The sequence below is a fragment of the Pleurodeles waltl genome, chromosome 4_2, assembly GCF_031143425.1.
Source record: "Pleurodeles waltl isolate 20211129_DDA chromosome 4_2, aPleWal1.hap1.20221129, whole genome shotgun sequence".
Classification (NCBI taxonomy): Eukaryota; Metazoa; Chordata; class Amphibia; order Caudata; family Salamandridae; genus Pleurodeles; species Pleurodeles waltl.
Window position 1 is genome coordinate 686,211,222 of NC_090443.1, and position 18,221 is coordinate 686,229,442.

Here is an 18,221-nt window from a genome sequence, read left to right on the forward strand (position 1 = left end):
TAGCATGTTCAAATGCCTGACTCGTGGGTATTATACACACAAGTGACCATGAAGTGGTACCCAACATTCCAGTATAAGTGATGGCTTACATTTGTAACACTGCCATTATTAACCATCCTCTCTCTATCCTGTGTATAGTTTGTCATGGGAGATGTTTTGTCCCCAAAGTCAGGGAAGCTCACACAGCATAAAACGCTACAGGTATGACAAACACATATCCTGACTGATGTACCTCAATGAATGGCATCTGATGGTTAACCACAATTACAACACATTCATACAAGCACATTATGCAAAACACGAGGAGGAGCTCGGGGCTTTCATTTGGCTGGTGTGCCACTTCCTCCACCTGATGTTAGAGGCTGGTGGCAGGGTGATACAGGTGTATTATACCGAGGCGAGGAGACTCAGGTGGTCCAAGGTGCTGTTCCACCTGAAGAGGGTAGTCAACAGCCAGCGCAACGACCACCAACTCAAACATCTCTGGGCTGACCTTGTGGCCAGAGAGCAAGACCTGCTGGACCACCTGGGTGTGGTGATTGGTGGCCCTGTTGGTGAGTACAAATCAGACTAATGTGTACAGTAAAATGCTCTGTAGTGACAGTAGCAGATTTGGTGACATGCTGCATGCAAGGTTTGTGGACATGTGGAATACAAGTTAAACATACAGTGGCCCTGATTTATACAATATTTGCTATGCATTACCTCCATTTGTTGACGCAAAAGCTGCAGAAACTTACAAAACACAACTTGATCTTGTAAATTAGTGCTGCTTTGAAGGCAATAGATGATGGTAATGCGGCACAAACAAATGTTGTATTCATGGTCTGTGTGTGTACCACGAATGAGATGTATTTCACGTGCTTAAGCAAGGAATGAATGTAGTCCCCAATTATTTGGAATACATGTCTGAACTGTATTCATGGCCATACGTACAAAGATCTTCCTAACCTCTGGTAATATCTCAGGCTGATATTTTGACTTGGTTTGTGCAGCATTTAAATTAATCATGGATGCCAAAGTAATGCACACTGGATGATATCTAAATGTTTGGTGCTACTACCCATAGCTGTAGCATAAAAACAGGAAGCAAATGATACACATAATCATTATTTTTTAAATATGCCCCTATGTTCATTGTTCCTGTGTATTTTAATTTGCCTTGGGCACAAATGCTTATACAGAGCTGATGCATTTGCAATCTGTGTCACTTTATAGCCAAGCAATTTTCATAAGTTAATTGGTCATCATGGGATCCCTGAACTTTGTGAATGCATAGTCACAATTTATTTGTTTGCATAATGTTGTGCAAGGGAGCCCTGACTGCTTCCATCATACATCTAAAGTGACAAAATAGTTTTCTAGTTTACGTTTGGTACACCCCTGCTGAACTAGTGCAGCATATGTACAATAGTTAATTTCTTAGTATGAAGGCTATCACAGACATGTGTGTATGCTAAGATCAGCAGACCAGCATTCCTGTGACTGCTGCCATTCCCAAGGTGCATACAAATTTAGACCTACCTTATCTAGATTGCCACAGTAGGACATTTGCTAAACCATGTTTCACTTAGAGGACAGTGTCAGTTCATTGTATAACCACAGATTACCCAACTTGGCATATGTAAGAGATGTTTGTGGCTAACTGTGATCTACAATGCCTGATATAGGTACACAGGGCCCTGAGTAACACATTTCAGGTGCAATGACTACACCTGTGCCCATGCATTCTGTTACGGATGGCCAAATTAGACACTGTCAGCATATATTTCTTTGTTATTTTAATTTAGATAAATGGCCAATTCATGTTTAGCATAACATTGTCATCAAGTAACACACAGGATCCCTGCCATCATGGTGTCATAGAAGGCATAGACGGCTGTGGGTACACTGGCAATGTGCCATACGTAACCTACAGACAACACAGGCCCACTTATAATGGACCATAGAAAGCACAATAATTCCTGAACTAAACCCAACCCACATGAGCATCACACAGCAACTGATTGTCCCTTGATGCACAAGCCACAATACCTGAGTGACTGGTATTGCAGTGTACCAGGAATGTGGTTTTGCATGTCTCTCATAACAACAAATGAAGAAATGGAGTACCCTCTAGAAAGAATTCTGCACAAAATTGAGTAATCAAGTTTGTCACCACATGATTGTTAGGGCCAGTGCATGTGTGCATATGTGTGTCTATCAATCACTGGAGTGACAGGGTCAATACATGTTTGCAGTGGTATGTCTCTTGAGGTGTCTACATGCCTGAGGTGCTGCTCTATCATCTAAAGCGTCACACACAGTGATTTTTTGTTCACAGTTTTGTACAGTTAGGAGACATTGAGCACATTTCACCCTTCCGTGTGTTACAGGTGGACCAGCCCCCTACACAATTGGAGAAGTGGCTCGATTTGCAGACCCAGACATATCCAGTAAGTGTTGATATGTTAGTTCTGTGTTGTGTTTGCAGCTGTTGTGTGATTGACTCCTGTGTGTTGGACTCATTGCAAGGTATGATATGCTGGCACATGATCTGATATGTGACTTGCCTGGCTTTTGACATTTTGTTCTGTGTTTGAGTTGGACAATCAGTGGCGGAGAGTCATATTTTGGGATTCTAGTGCTGCGTTATAGGCATGGGCAGGTAAACAGGGTGATATTTGTTGCTACATTTAAGCCAATGATAAATTAGGAGGTGGCCATGTTCATGATTTAGTCAGCAAGTCATATCCTGTTTCACACAGACCAGTGATGCCGAAGTATTACCCACAGACTTGAGCCTCTCTGTAAACTAATGAACATGTAGGACTGTATGTTTGACTTCCTAGCAGCATCTGGCTCCACACGTCCATGTGGCACCTGAATAGAATGTCATAGGTGTGCATGCAGGTCAAGCCCAGATGCTTGCTTTTGGAAAGGTATTAGTGAGATCAAATGATGTTGACAATTGTCCGCAATTAGGAACATAAATGTGGATGTGATTGTCGAATGTTTGAGTCAATCCTTTTTGGCAGCCCTCCTTACCTGTGGTGGACTGACTAAACACATGCACACCTGTACAAAGCTTCCTGGCTGCCCTTGATGTTTGAAAGTATGAGTTGCATGTCCATTACCCCGTGAGGCACAGGTTTAGGTTTATGACATATGTGTACCTAGGTGTGAGGATCCCAGTGTAGAAGACAGACATGTGATTCCAACATTCATTTGTTCCAACCTAGGATACCCCCTCATGATTAGCAAATGCATACTATTCAGGCAATTCCATTTACAAATCATAGATCTTGTGGGCCTTGATTGTCATCCAGAAGATATTCATTAGTTGGCCTGTCACATGTGGAGTACTTGCAGCATTTGATATGTTAGTAATGGCATAGCAATGATGCACAAACCATTTAAGTAGGTACACAGCTTTTTGAGCATTGCTGGGCTGTTAGATAGGAGATGTGTAGGCTGCATTGGCATGTCATTACTTAGGGAAATTCTATGATCTCTACTGTGATTTGGACTGTTTAAGCTTATTTTGAGGAAGTGTTAGAATATCATCAGTAGATGTATCATACGATAATGTCACTAATGTTTGGCTTTTTCTATTTTTACAGCTGCCAACATGAATGCCCATTAGATCAGGCACTTCCAGAGGCGGGCGATGCGTTACTGCCACATCCTGGATGTGGAGTCTGGATTCTGCAATATGGCACAGCGTTATTGGCATGAGAGAGCCACAGGGGTCTGGAGGGCATTTGCCCAAGGGGGGCCATCCTTGCCCACAACAGCCACCACCACCAGGACAACCACTCCAACCACAGTCGCACAAAGGATGACTGTCACTGTTGCAGGTCCCTCTACCTCATCAGCTCCAGGCCCAGAGACAGCAGCTCCTGCACCTCCCCCTCCAAGAAAGGCACCAGCACCAGCTCTACCATCCACTAGGGGCACACAGACAACCACTGCTGCAGTGATAGACAATGCAGAATTCCAACAAATGAGACGTGACATGAAATGGATGTTGCGCAGGATGGACAGGCTGCAGCAGGAGGTGTCCCACAATAGCAGGAGACTGTGTGGAATAAAGAAAATCCTGCGGAGGGCAAACTTGTGACTTTGTGACCCTGAGCCATGATTCCCTCCCCTCCCTCCTCTTTCCTGGTTCTTTTATTTGGTGGGTTTAGGGGGCTTAGTGTTAGGTTAGTATAGGCTGTTAGTTTAGTTAGGATAAGTGGGTTGGGGGTGGAGGGGGTTATATTATTACATTTGTTATTTTTGTGGGTGGGTGGATGGGGGATGATGTTGGGGTTTTTGTGTATAAAAAAATTAAAAAATACAAAACAAAATATATTTAAAAAAAATACCCCCAAAAATATATTTATTTAGGATAAGATAGTATGTGTTTAGGTTAGTATATGTTGTCCTACATGTGTTCCGTCATATAAGGGGGGTGGGGGGATTGATGTTTAGAGAGTTTAGTTAAATGTGATAGGTAAGTTTAGCTTAGGGTAGTTAGGACCAGTTGTGGGTAATGTATAGTTAGGATTGGTTAGGTTAGTTAAGGTGTTTCTCCTAGTTTTATTATACTTTTTTACTGTTAAGTAGAAATTTAGGTACTTCTTTACAGTATGTGTCATATGCTTGGGGATCAGGGCCTTGGCATTGGTGAACAGTGTCAATTTAGTATTTGCATTTGTGTACCATCCTGCATCTGAATCCCATTATTGACATGGTTATTCACAATTCCTAATGTGCAGTCACATTGACAGCTACACCACAGCTACTTCTCAATGCCTCTGCCATCCATTGCACCACCACTCAAGGTAACTATGGTTCCCAATGTGTTGTGAAGCTTGGATGAGTGTTTTAAATCTGTCATCGTTTGAGACCTGATTTGGAATCTTGGCCACTGTGGTACGTCTGCCTGCAGCCTGTTGTCAATGGTAAATACCACTTGCGGATATGGCCTGAGACTGGAAATTGAGCCCTAGTTCATGTTGTGACAATACCAGCTGTTGTGTGACAGCAGGCCCGTTTTAAGTTGTACCTTACCCTCCTGGACTGGCTTTGCCTTTCCAACTTCCTTGGCATGGCAGAGTACCCCCATGCAAAGGTTGTTGGTGTAGTGTTGTGCGGTGCCCCAGGTTTCCCCTGCAAAGCCCATGCACCCGTGCCGTGCCTCTTTGCCCTTTCCACTACCTGATTATCATGGATGACATGCATTGTGTAGTAGGTATGTCCCCCCCACTGTTAACAGTTAACAATTAGGCATTTTCATTCCCCATGCCACTTACCTTGCATCTGTATTGTATCCTGGTTGTCTTCGCTGTCCTGTCCTTGAATCCCTGTGACAATCTCCTCATGGATGACGGCTGCCACCATCTCCTCCATGTGGTCCAGGGCCTCCTGCGGTGCTGGACTCCCACCTCCAGTCTGCAGTGCTGCCTTCCTGTTCCTTGCCATCTTTTCCTTGGTCCTACGCTTGCAGTCATGCCAGCGTTTCTTGCACTCAGAGACTGTTCTCCGTACTTCTGCCACACTGTTGATCTTATTGACAATTTGTTGCCAAATTGCCTCTCTCTCCTCCCAATTGGCAATTTAGAGGTGACAAAAAGTTGATGCTGGTGTTCTGTCACCTCTTTCACCAGTATTTCATGCTCCTCTGCACTGAACCAACACTTCCTTTTCTTCTTCTCCCTCTCCTGGGTCTTGTGTGGGTCCTCCTGGCTGGTTCCTGGTCAGTTGTCATCTTCCTGGGGTCTCTCATGGCTTCTGAAATCCATTTTGGGGCTCCTTTGCACATTTTGCTGTGTTTGAGCCGCTTTTTGACGCTGTTGCAGCAAAAAAAGGCGCATATCCGGTTTGCGATGTCGTAAACCGGATTAAAGTCATTTTCGCCGCATTAATGTCATTTTTCTTTATGACACTGCGCATTGGTTTGAGTAAAAAAAAAAAATGACTCTAACTAGTGATTTGCACCGTGAGCGTCAAAGTATAAATTTGACACCCGTGTGGCGCAAAAAAATGGCATTAGCCGGCATTAAACTTTTTGACGCAAAACTGCGTTGGCGCAGTTTAGCGTCAAAAAGTATAAATATGGCCCTAAGTGCCAGAGCCCTCATCAGGAGGCCAATACAGCTTGAACCACCCATTGCCTCTGCCGGTACTGCCAACGACTGTACCAACACAACTACTGACCATCGCACTCCTATAGGTGTGACGATTCTTACTACTCCATCGCCCAACATTATAAGGATGGATTGCGCAGCTGGTATTTGTCCTTTCCAATGTAAATTGAATTATAAATGACTGTTGTGTTGTTCATTTCTTAATTACACAGACAATCCACCATGTGGCAGACTGTCATAAGTGCCGCTGTGGATAACAATGTGCCAGTGCTGAGTACCGGAACCCACTGGCTCAAATTAAGAACTAACGCTCCTCTGGGAACAATCGGGTTCAGTTGTTTTAATCACGTTTTTGGCTGAGATTGATTTAGGAAGGGGGTTTGATGTATTAGATTTTGATTAATGTATACACCTCTCTTCCTATTTTTGCATGATTAGTTAATTATATATATTTGTATTGTTATTTCTTTAAAATGAATGTGATAGATTTCCCACTCTCATAACATATTAATTAATTATTAGTAGGCACCTCCAGGTCTGGCATACATTCTCCTAAATATGGAATATCACAACCAAGTATGCAGTTCCTTTTTTAGAAGAGATGAGTAGAAGTTTACAAAGGAATAGGTATGGTTATGAACTGAGCACTAGAAGGGGTCAGGCACCTCAGGAGTATGTGCCCTCACACACCCAAAAGGGTGTCATGCTTCATTATAGGGCCTGCTCCTCGTCGGGCTGGTGCTGCAATGCCTAACGGGCACAATCAAAAGGGCTCTTTGCCAGAGATCTTTTCTATGAGATGACATATTTGAAGTGGGTTTGGGGATAATGGTGGAGACTGGTGTAAAAGGTGGTGTGTATGTGAGAGTTCAAGCAAAAATAAAGTAGGTGGGTCTCAAAGGGCTTTTTAATCAGTGAGTCTACCTGTTTAGTTAAAACAGTGGTTGATATCGGTATAGTCAATAATCTTTGATAGCTCAGTGGGTCAGCATGTTTCTTGCCTGATAAAGTCGGTCACTACTGATCCGTGGCAATTTATCTGGACCATAGTATCTAAAGTACACAGTGGTTGGAATCTTTAGTAGTGTGTGTCAAGAGATTACCAATCACTCCTAACCACCCTTCAGTGTGGTATAATATAGTATCAATGTGGAAACTGACCTAAATGTAGAAGGGAATATTAAAGACAAGCGTTACTCAAGCTCAAGGTTACACCTCTGAATGAAGGTGTTATTGTGCAGTAATGAATCGCTAGTGATACCCATGCGCAAAGTGAGTCCTTGGGATAAAGTTCCCACCACCACAAAAGCACACATGAGACAACAACCTGAAAACCACAGCACACAGATTGCACACACTGGGGGTCATTCTGACCCTGGCGGCCGGTGACCGCCAGGGTCACCGACCACGGGAGCACCGCCAACAGGCTGGCGGTGCTCCCAAGGGCATTCTGACCGCGGCGGTTCAGCCGCGGGCAGAAAGGGTAAACCGGCGGTCTCCCGCCGGTTCACCACTGCCCTACAGAATCCTCCATGGCTGCGGAGCGCGCTCCGCAGCCATGGGGATTCTGACACCCCCTTCCGCCATGCTGTTCCTGGCGGGTCTCCCGCCAGGAACAGGATGGCGGTAGGGGGTGCCGCGGGGCCCCTGGGGGCCCCTGCAGTGCCCATGCCCATAGCATGGGCACTGCAGGGGCCCCCGTAAGAGGGCCCCGCAAAGTATTTCAGTGTCTGCAAAGCAGACACTGAAATACGCGACGGGTGCAACTGCACCCGTCGCACCTTCCCACTACGCCGGCTTCATTCGGAGCCGGCGTCCTCATGGGAAGGTCGATTTGCCCTGGGCTGGCGGGCGGCCTTTTGGCGGCCGCCCGCCAGCCCAGGGCAAATCCCAAAATACCCTCAGCGGTCTTTTGACCGCGGAGCGGTATTTTGGAGGGGGAACATTGGCGGGCGGCCTCCGCCGCCCGCCAATGTTAGAATCACCCCCACTGTACCCAAAAGGGTTAACTCACCCCAATTTGGGTAATCGAGGGAAGGCAGATTCAATGCTCAATGGTGTACTATAACAGTGAATCCACAAGGAAAAAATAAGAAAACCAAGATAAACTCGTGGAGTGCAGGCGGTTCAAACGGATACTGTACAGGAAACCTATTGAAGTTGCACTCACAAGATCGCAAAGAGGCATCCAAGGTATTACTTACCCCAGTTCCACTTCCTTGGAAGTGGAAGAGGTAACGGATCTGTTAGAATATAATAGTAGGTCTGCTGCGGCCAATCGCCTGCACATGCGGTGGCCGCGAGTAATTGAAGCAGCTGCTAGAGTGTGTCACATGCCAAAAAGGCTAGGAATTTCATGGGTGCTATCTTCGATAGGGGCAAGAGACATCCACGCTGGTAATGATTTGTTAAAGTGGGGAGTCGGGAAAGCCCATAACCGGTGCTCAAACAGTTTGTAGAGCACCATAATAGCGGAATTTCGTGCCATAAAATTACATCAAGGGCTGTCAATGGATAACGGAAAAGGGGACTGGGGAAGGCCTGACACAGGAAACATAAACAAATTGAAGCATCGTAATGGAGGGATGCATGCAAATAGTTACACTAGGGTTCTAATCTAACCTCCAAATTAAAACTGGAAAGCACAATATGTGAGTGTCTCTAAAGAGAAGGGGCTGCCCGGCATAACAAGACATCAAAAGTTAACAAAAATTAAATAACTGATCCTTTTATCCCCAAAAAAAGAGCAAGCATCTGCCAAATGAGCACAGTTTAATGTCAAAAGGGTTGATGATACAACAAGTGAAATTACAGCACAGTAGCTTATTTCAGTGAAATGGAATGAGCCCAACCAGGCTCAGGGTTAGTGATCTAATTCATTCCATGAAATGCCATCAATGTGGCTGGACAGATGGAAAATCCACTTTTGTTCCCTTCTGAAAAAAATGTTTTTACTCATGTGTTAATGTGCATCCAGTATGGCCCAATGCAGATCATTTCATGAATGATCCTCAGCCAGATGGTGTTTTGTCATTTTTGTGCTGGCCTTTTTGCATCATCTGATACTGCGGTGTTCCATGATTCACACCTTAACTGATCTCATGTCATGTCCATTTACCTTTTGCCACATACTAACACCAACTAGATGCAGGGTAAGAGTGCTACCCTTTCCTTAGTAATAACCTGGACTCTGATGAAATGCCAGATGAAGTACCCACACCATCCCCAGAGGCTAGAAGCACCGACAGACTGCAGTCCCTGCCCCAGCATCAGTCCAGTCCCCTCAGGAGGTGTCATGAAGCAAGCAGACAGTGCACAGAGGAAGGTGAGGGCTCATCACTGTTTGGTGGCCTTAAGGCTCCCATGCTGAAAGTGCAGCACCTGCAATTTAAACACATGATGTCAATGCACAGGCAGTTGGTGTCAATCAATCATAACATGAGCGCAATGCACAGGCAGTTTGAGTCTCACAATGACAACGTGGGATCAATGCACAAGCAGTTGGAGTCTCTCAATGAAAACATGGAATCAATGCATAAACAGTTGGAGTCTCTCAATGAAAACATGTGCAAGCTGCATGAGGGACAGCAAACAGCAGCAGAACACGCAAAGGAGATGACAAATGCCACTAGGGAACTCTGCACTGTGATGCAGCAGGAGCATGTCAGCCACCGTAGGCGCCATCACCAATTGATGAGCAAGTTGGATGGGTTCTGCAGATCTGTCAATCGGCTCACTACCACAATTGCTTTGGTATCACAACGTGCTGTGGACATGCAAGTGGAGATGGCATATTGCAGTCGAGACGTTGCACAGGGATTGGTGCAAATCACCAATGTTTTGGAGACAATGCAGACAGCACGTAGCGCTACAAACAGCGAACTAGGTGGTGGGGATAGTGAGGAGCTCTCTAGCCTCAGCAGTCTCACAGCACCTGTGATTGATCCTAGGCATCGCAGTACCAGACAAAGTACTGTGTTTGAACACACAACAAGAGGTGCCACCGAGTCCACTGAGCACTCAAGAGGAGTGCATGGACGTAGGAAGTAATGTTGAGAGGTACAGGGGACTTGCATATCATGTAGCAATGCAGTGATACTATGATGCTAATAGTGTTACACTGTAACTAGCACCTGTATCTGTATAGAGCTTACCTATGTCCTAATCACACATATATTACTTGAAGTCAAGGCAATAAAGATGCTACCTACAGAAATAAATAAATGTTGACGTTGTGTTGTCATCACTTACATCAAAAATAGTTGTGCGTGCTCTCAGCACGTCTTTGTCTGCCCTCTGCTGCACTGCTTCTGTCTGCTGGCTGAAGGGGTGGTAAGGGATCATCCTTCTCATCAGGGCTCTATTGCAGTGCACACCCACCCTTGTTCATGCATCTGAAAAGGCACTTCAGCAGGCCGAAGGTCCTTTCTACAACGCTGCGTGTCATCCTGTGTGCTGCATTATACCTCCTTTCGCTTGGCGCAGCAGAGTTCAGATAGGGTGTAAGTATGAACAAGTGCACTGCATATGCACTGTCTCCTAGAAAGACAGGAGAGTAACATGAGTATTTGTTATCCATGACATCACATATACATCAAGGCGGCATTGTCAACTATTACATTACCAAGTGGGTATCCATCACAAAACTCCCCAGCAAGTAGTCTTGTGTGTATTCCACTGTGTCTGAAGATGGAGGAGTTATGTGTGCTACCTGAGTATCATGGCCACAAGATCCATAATAACTGTGGAGGCATTGCTTATGACTTGTATGTTCATGGAATGTGTACTCTTTCTGTTCCGATACACATACTCTGTGGCCGATGGTGATCAGATAGCTACATGTGTCTCATCAATGCAGCCAATGATGTGGGAATTGGGCAATGAGGTAGAAGGTGTATTTGGTTTGTAGCAATTCCTGTGGGGTGTTTGGGAATCTTATGTGCTTATGGATTTTGCTAAGCATGGCATTGAGAAATGCATTGAAGAAGTGTGAAAGGGCACTCTGTGAGACACCTCCACCTGCTGCTATGACCCCTTATTTGCTCCCTGAGGCTAATAGGTGCAGGGAGCATAATACCTGCAGATGGGTGGGTATGCTATTGGTCCTGTGTGTGTTACACTGCAGTAGGGGTTGCAGATCAGCTATCAGGTCAATTATCATGGCTGAGTTTAACCTGTACTTATCAAATAACTCCCCCTCTGTCTGGTCAAAAAGGGTAATGCACACTCTAAAAATGTGCTCCTGTCTCCTCCTCCCTCTCCTCAAACCTTCCAGGACCCTCATCCTCCTCACCATGACGCAGAGTGCAGCTATTGTGGAAAAGAAGCTGAGTCATTCTGGGCCTCTTTATATAGGTTGCACCTGTTTACCACCTGATCTCAATTTGTGGTAAATTGCACGTGCAAAAAGCCCTTCTGCGAATATTCGCAATTTGCGATTTGTTGATGCATTGCATTGCGATTCGGAATTTGCGATTCGCATATTCAAGTCGCTATTTGCGATTGGCAGAATGCAAGGAACCGATATTTTTGCGATTCCTTAAATTTTACCAGCGAATGCCTTTCATACACCATGAAAGGCGATTTTGCCTTCACAAACAGTGAAATTTACCGATTAGCATTGTTTGCGAAAGCACAATCCTTTGATACATCTGGCCCGTAATGAGGAAAAATATCTTTATTTCTAATTGTTCTTCTTTCGATGCATTCTGCAGCACACATGGTAGGAGGAAATTGCCTCTAAGGTATGATTTTCTACAGGAAGATAAGCCTTCCTGCACAAAAACAATCCTGCCTGTAATGTAGGACCCCGCAGCATGGTGCAAGGGTGCCTGTGTTGGCATTAGGCAGCACACAGTGACCAGAGCTAGGAGAGAGCATAAATGCATCATGGCTTTGCAGATATGGTGTATTTCTGCTCTCTTTCATTCACACAACGCAACATAGCAAGTTGCATTGCTGCATTGCGTGGAATATTAGTAAATCTACCCCCATAGTGCCTAGATACAGAAATAACCCAAACTGAAAATGTGAAACTAAAGCATTTAATTTAACTTAAATATGGATTGGAGGACTGGCATTTGCCTAACTTTCCCTACAAAAGGAGGATTGAAATTGGTCAAACATTCATCAGGCTAGAGGATTTTCTTTTGATGCCAGAAAGACCACTTGCTTAAAAGCAATCAGGGTAGCTGCTTCATTGGAAAGGCTTGCTGATTAACACTGTCAGGTCTTTGATGTTGCTTTGAAAAAAAGCAACCAGATGAATATCATATATCGAGCCGCGACATCTATGTACCCACTCTCTACACAACATCTGCTACTGATAGTAAAATGATGAATGCAATCTGGCAGCTCAATTACATTAGACCCTGTAGAGTGTATTTAATTGGATCTATTTTTCCACACAGATACAATCTTTTTCTTGAAAGAAGTGCAGCAGAAAATTGCATACACACTGAAATGGAAAAATGCTTAAATTGTCTACAGCAATACCCATCCCTTTATAAATGAAACACTACAAATCACAATGTGCTACCCCATTGGTTAAAAAGCAAAGAGGAGACGAAGGTGTTACTGAAGGTCACTTGGCAACGAAGATGAACAATGTGGCATCTAATAAGTAATGAACACACATCAGTTGAGCCACGTTCTTAACATCAAAATTAAGCATTTAAACACAGCATGTGCAAGCTGACATTTCTAGGCGCACGACAAGACTTGCAAGGGCTTTCGTGGTATTGTATGCTGAACACAACTTTTTCATTCTGAAAGTATATTCGGTCTAGCTGATTTACCTGCGTCTATTGAGAACTAAGGCTGAATTTCGAATCAATATTTGCACTTTTCCGCAAATTAAAAGCTGGTGTTTGTGGCCAGATCGCCTGGACCTCAAACACGTATATCATCAAGTGAGGTGGTTTAAGGATAGCAAATTGACACGAGCCTACATGTAGATACTTTCACCATGGTGTGTTAGTTGATATTCTGGATACAATATGAAGACAAGAAGATATTCTGCTCTTTGATATTGTAACAAATATCCCCTAAGAGTTGATAATAATATTTACAATAGCGAATAGGCAACTGTGATTTCCTATAGTGCTTGGGCAGCTATGAATGCATACAGAACAAACATGCAAGCAACATATACAGCCACAATTTTCACAGACAACGATCTGGTCAACAGATATCATGCATACATGCACTGCATACTTGTGCCCATGCAGTCATGCGCAAACACACATCTATGCACTGCCTATGCAGCATATACACATGCTCTCTATGTGGCTGTGGGCAAGTTTGTGTTGTGAGTTTGAATAAGGTTATGTGTTGCCTATATGTATGTTGTCTAGTCCCACATGTTAAGCTCTTGTTGGTGTGGGTTATAGGAAAGTGCTAGCGTGCCTGGTCCTTAGTAAGTAAACTTACAAGGGGACGCGTATTGGCCGATGAACCTTTTGGAGCGCATGGAGTATCCTAGCTATGTAGTAATCGATGAACATTAACTATCAGTGTAGTCAATCAACAACCACTAAGAGAATCAATAAGCATGAGACAATATATCAACACTTCATGAATAACCACAACTCAATTATACATTTTATCAGTTTTATTTCCTATTAGTTACAATATTAAGTCATGAGGTTAATTTAAACTGCATTCAAACAGCTCAGAATTAATTCATTAATGTCCACCAATAACAGAATCTTATCAGAACTTGAGAAAACACATACTCTAATGCTTCAGCATAAGCTAACAAAGATGAATATGTCATCCTTAATTGCAGGGTTCAGCAATCAGTCTGTCAATCATTTGTCACTGTCAGAGTCATCCAAAGAATCCTTACCTAACCCAGATTGGCATTTAGCATGTGGGACTTCATGTGAAAACAATTTAGAACATGCATTTGGAAAAACATCTAGCTAGTACATAACCTATGAAAACAGCGCAGTTGGTACTTAGAAAGAAAAGGCACAAAAGTTAATCAGTCACATTATCATAGCTACCTATCCACGAAATGGATCAGCAACAAAGTCAGTCTTAGTCCTCAGGTCATCAATCGATCAGCAACGCATCAGGCTCTCAAGAGCATGAGCCCAATGAAATAATCTCGAATCGCGTCTTCTGGCATCAGCATTTCACCCCTCACATCTGAAGTTTTAGCCCCTTGTGATGACTTTTTATTAGAGCTTTTCAGTCCATCCCCCTAATTCCAAATTGGTCAGTCAATCGGTAGTTATGACTCTAACCTATAATATTAATTTTACAAATCTATGAATTCTAATATTTCTCCATCCCCAAATCGTTGATTGGTTCGCTGTACGATGTCCTCATCATCCGGCTCATCAGGTATCGAAAATGTTGCATCTTCTTCTCCAGTCAGTGCTTCTATTGTTCAAGTCTTGGGAAAGTACATTGAGTATGTCTTCCACCAAACTTGTTACATATCCTAATCCCTCATCTCCTGTTCGTCGGTACACTGCAGAAAATTCTAGCTAAGCAGATTTTATTTACGTATGCAATTCAGGGACAGTTCAACGCACCAGCTTCTCTGCAGTGCGCTAGAAATTCAGCCTCTGTATGAGGCCTGGAAAATTAGGCCACAACTTCGGCTAAGTTAACTCTCCAATATAATGCAAAACATAGGTTATACGTCTTAATATGACATACTACTACATTATTATTATACATTTTCATTATTTCACACATTTTTAGTCCTTTTAGTACAAGTTTGTATAATTGGTTGCCATTCCCCGTGGGCACATTTTCAAATGTGCACATTAATTTTCCTCTACGATTAATTTCTCTATGGAACTTTATAAACCATAACACATAGGCATTTATTAATAATTTCTAATTAGCATATCTGCGTCAACAGTACCGCCTCCGATGACTAACACATCATTCTTTACCAACATTTCACAATTCAGTTTCTGCTGTATTTTGTCTCCTTCTCAAATCTTCCCTATAAATTCTTTCCCAGATTCATTCTTCCCTCCTCTGATTATTTTTAGATCTTTTCAATTTTAGCTTTTGACATAATTTGCATGAACCCCATATTCCTAACATACAAGCAATCACAATTAATATTCCCTGTATTATTTTCAATAATATCCCATTCCAAATTTGACCAAGTCAATTTCCCACTGAAGCAAATCCCTTTCCAACCCTTTTCCAAACATCTAGTTCTTTCAATTCTTTTAAAACTTTACTAGAGTTAGTCAGGTTAGTGAGTAAGGGCCAGATGTAGCAATTTCCGATTTTGCGATTCGAAAATTGCGAGTCGGTGCGACTCACAATTTCCGAATCGCAAAATCGGATGCACAACGGTGTCTCGGACACCCATTGCGATTCCCTGCACTCACAGGGATGGTGGCCTGCTGGAGACAGCAGACCTCCATGTCTGTGACTGCTTTTTAAATAAAGCAGTTTTTTTTTTGTATTGCAGCCCGTTTTCCTGAAAGGAAAACGAGTTGCAATACAAAAAATAACAAAACCATTTGGTTACGTTTTTTCAGAGTAGCCAGTGGTCCATTGGACCACTGGCTACTCTGAAAAAACATTTATGGCAACATTCACAAAGGGGAAGGGGTCCCATGGGGGCCCCTTCCCTTTTGCGAATGGGTTACCACCAGTGTGACACTGGTGGTAACTGCGAATTGCTTTGCGACCGCACAAAGCAACAAAGCAATTTAGCATTGCGATGCGAGTCACAAATAGGAAAGGGACACCCCTTCCTATTTGCGAGTCGCATTCCCATTTTGTGAGTCGGTGCCGACTCGCTAAATGGGAATGAGCATCGCGATGCGCGTTTTGCATGGTGCAAACTGCGATTTTTGCAGTTTGCGCCATTCAAAACGCTACCTACATCTGGCCCTAAGACTCTCATCTCCCTATCATTGTCTGGTATGTAGGAACAACAATGCGTAGCATTGATCATCTTACAGACTCCTCCGTCTTTCGCTAAAAGATTGTCTAAAGCAAGCATACTTTGAAGGGTCATAGCTCTATCCGCGGCTAATTCAGTATCTATCAGGAGTATTGCCCCTGTAAAATTTGTCAGCATGTTATCCACTATAGTAGACAACTTTCGTATCTTGATCGAATTCAGAATGACTCCTACTGAAGGAATCACTGCACCAAAGATATCTCCGTCAATTGCAAAAGAGGTTTCCCTCCTCTGTCGCTTATCATGTAATTCAGTTAATTTCGGAAACTTCTTTAAGTCATCTATCTGGTAAATGTTAGGGAAAACTATCCCCAAATAACATGTCCCATGTCCCATACAATCCTCTTGGAAGACATTAATAAGCATTTAATCCACATACATAATAGATCCCAGGAATCGCAGAGTCCTGACCATTCAGCATAAAAGTCCACTTACTCTGAAACAAGAACACATGCCTACATTCACTCGTTCCCACAAATAAAGTGTTAGTGCATGATTTTGACCTAGATATACAAAGCGTCCCTACATGTAGCTTTATACAAAGCTTCCCTACATGTAGTGCATCTAAGGCTAATTTTCCTTGCGTTTTAATCGCAGTGGAAGCATAATCATTTTTATAAGTCCTTTCTCTAAACCTTTTTAAAAAATTTATTTTAGTGTTTTTCTCCTATCATCAGTATGCCCTATAAAGCTCTTTTCTAAAGGTGTAAGCAAGCATGTGAGATTATTTCGATGCACATAGACTGTTCCAAATGTTAATGTAGGCTCAAAGAATCCTCTAACTAGCACTATATCATGCTCTCTAGCTATTTTACTCAGGTATCTAATAATAGGAACACATGAAAACACAACATCATGGTTAGAATAAAAATACTGTATGTACTCTTGGTTATAGAACCTTGTTAGTAGCAAACTACACCTATTCCATAGGTTGAAGGTAACCTAGGGTACGTAACTCCTTCCCCTACTGACGAAGGAATTTGCGTACACACAAGACAATTCTTCGCATCCATCATTTCAACATACTCACTTAACAAGCGATAGAAAACGTTAGAAGAAAGCTCTCCTTGAGCATTAGTATAGTCATGCAAATATTTTTCATCTAGCTTAAACCTCTCTAAAGATGTTAGTGTAGTAGTTTCAGGATCAGAAGTAATAATACTTTTCATATCGTGAACAGACATTCCCACAATCATCACTATAAACATTATTCCACACATAACTGCCAATCCAACACTCATGTATCTACAGTGCCTAGCAATTCTATCTTGATTATTTAGCTCAGCCATGATCAGAAAGCAGAAGTAACTCTTATATAAAGTGCAGTAAAATAAAAAATGGAGAAAATTCTTCTCTCACAGTTCAGTTTCACATTCAGGAACCCTTTTCCTTTGTCAAATCGATTAGCAGCTTGTCACATCCATGTCAAAGTACTGACTCAGAACCTCTCTATCAAAACAAAAGGACATAAACTTGTGTTGCCATTTATTAGTAGTTGCATACGCCCATTCAGGACCTGCGTAATGCCAACTTGCTATTCTCTTTCCTTCTAACTTTCGATCACCACATGTATTTCTCCTTCACTCAATTCTTCTTTTCTTGTAGTACCTACTTCTTCCTCTATTGTTTCATTTATGACCAATTCCCTTCTTTTCCCTACTTGTGACTCAGGCCAATTATCTCCTTTTCTCAATCCTTCTGTCAATATTCTTCTCAGGATTTGACTCTTCTCCTTCTCTTTCTCTATGTTGTTTTCTCTTGATGAACCTGCAATGGACTCAGGAGGCGTCGGATCACCTTGACTTTGATCCGTCTCAACTCTTTCCCCCTCTTGGTCTGGCACTTGCTCTGTTTGCTTTTCAACTCCATCTGCTTCTGGGAGAACCCCTGCTGCGCTACGCTCTCCAGCTGTATCCGTTGAGATTAATTCTTCCGCACCCTCCTGTAATTCTTCACCTTCGTCTCTTACAGGGGTAATAGAACCATCTTCCACAAGCTCTTGTTCAATTTCAGGCTCTCTTGGTTCTTTTTCTGGCTCAGGTGTGACAACCTGTTTCACTGTTGTTGGTGCTCTCAACAACATTTCTTCATGATCCTGTGGACATGCCACTTTCTTCGTATGACTCGCGTATATCCAGTTCGGAAATCCTGCA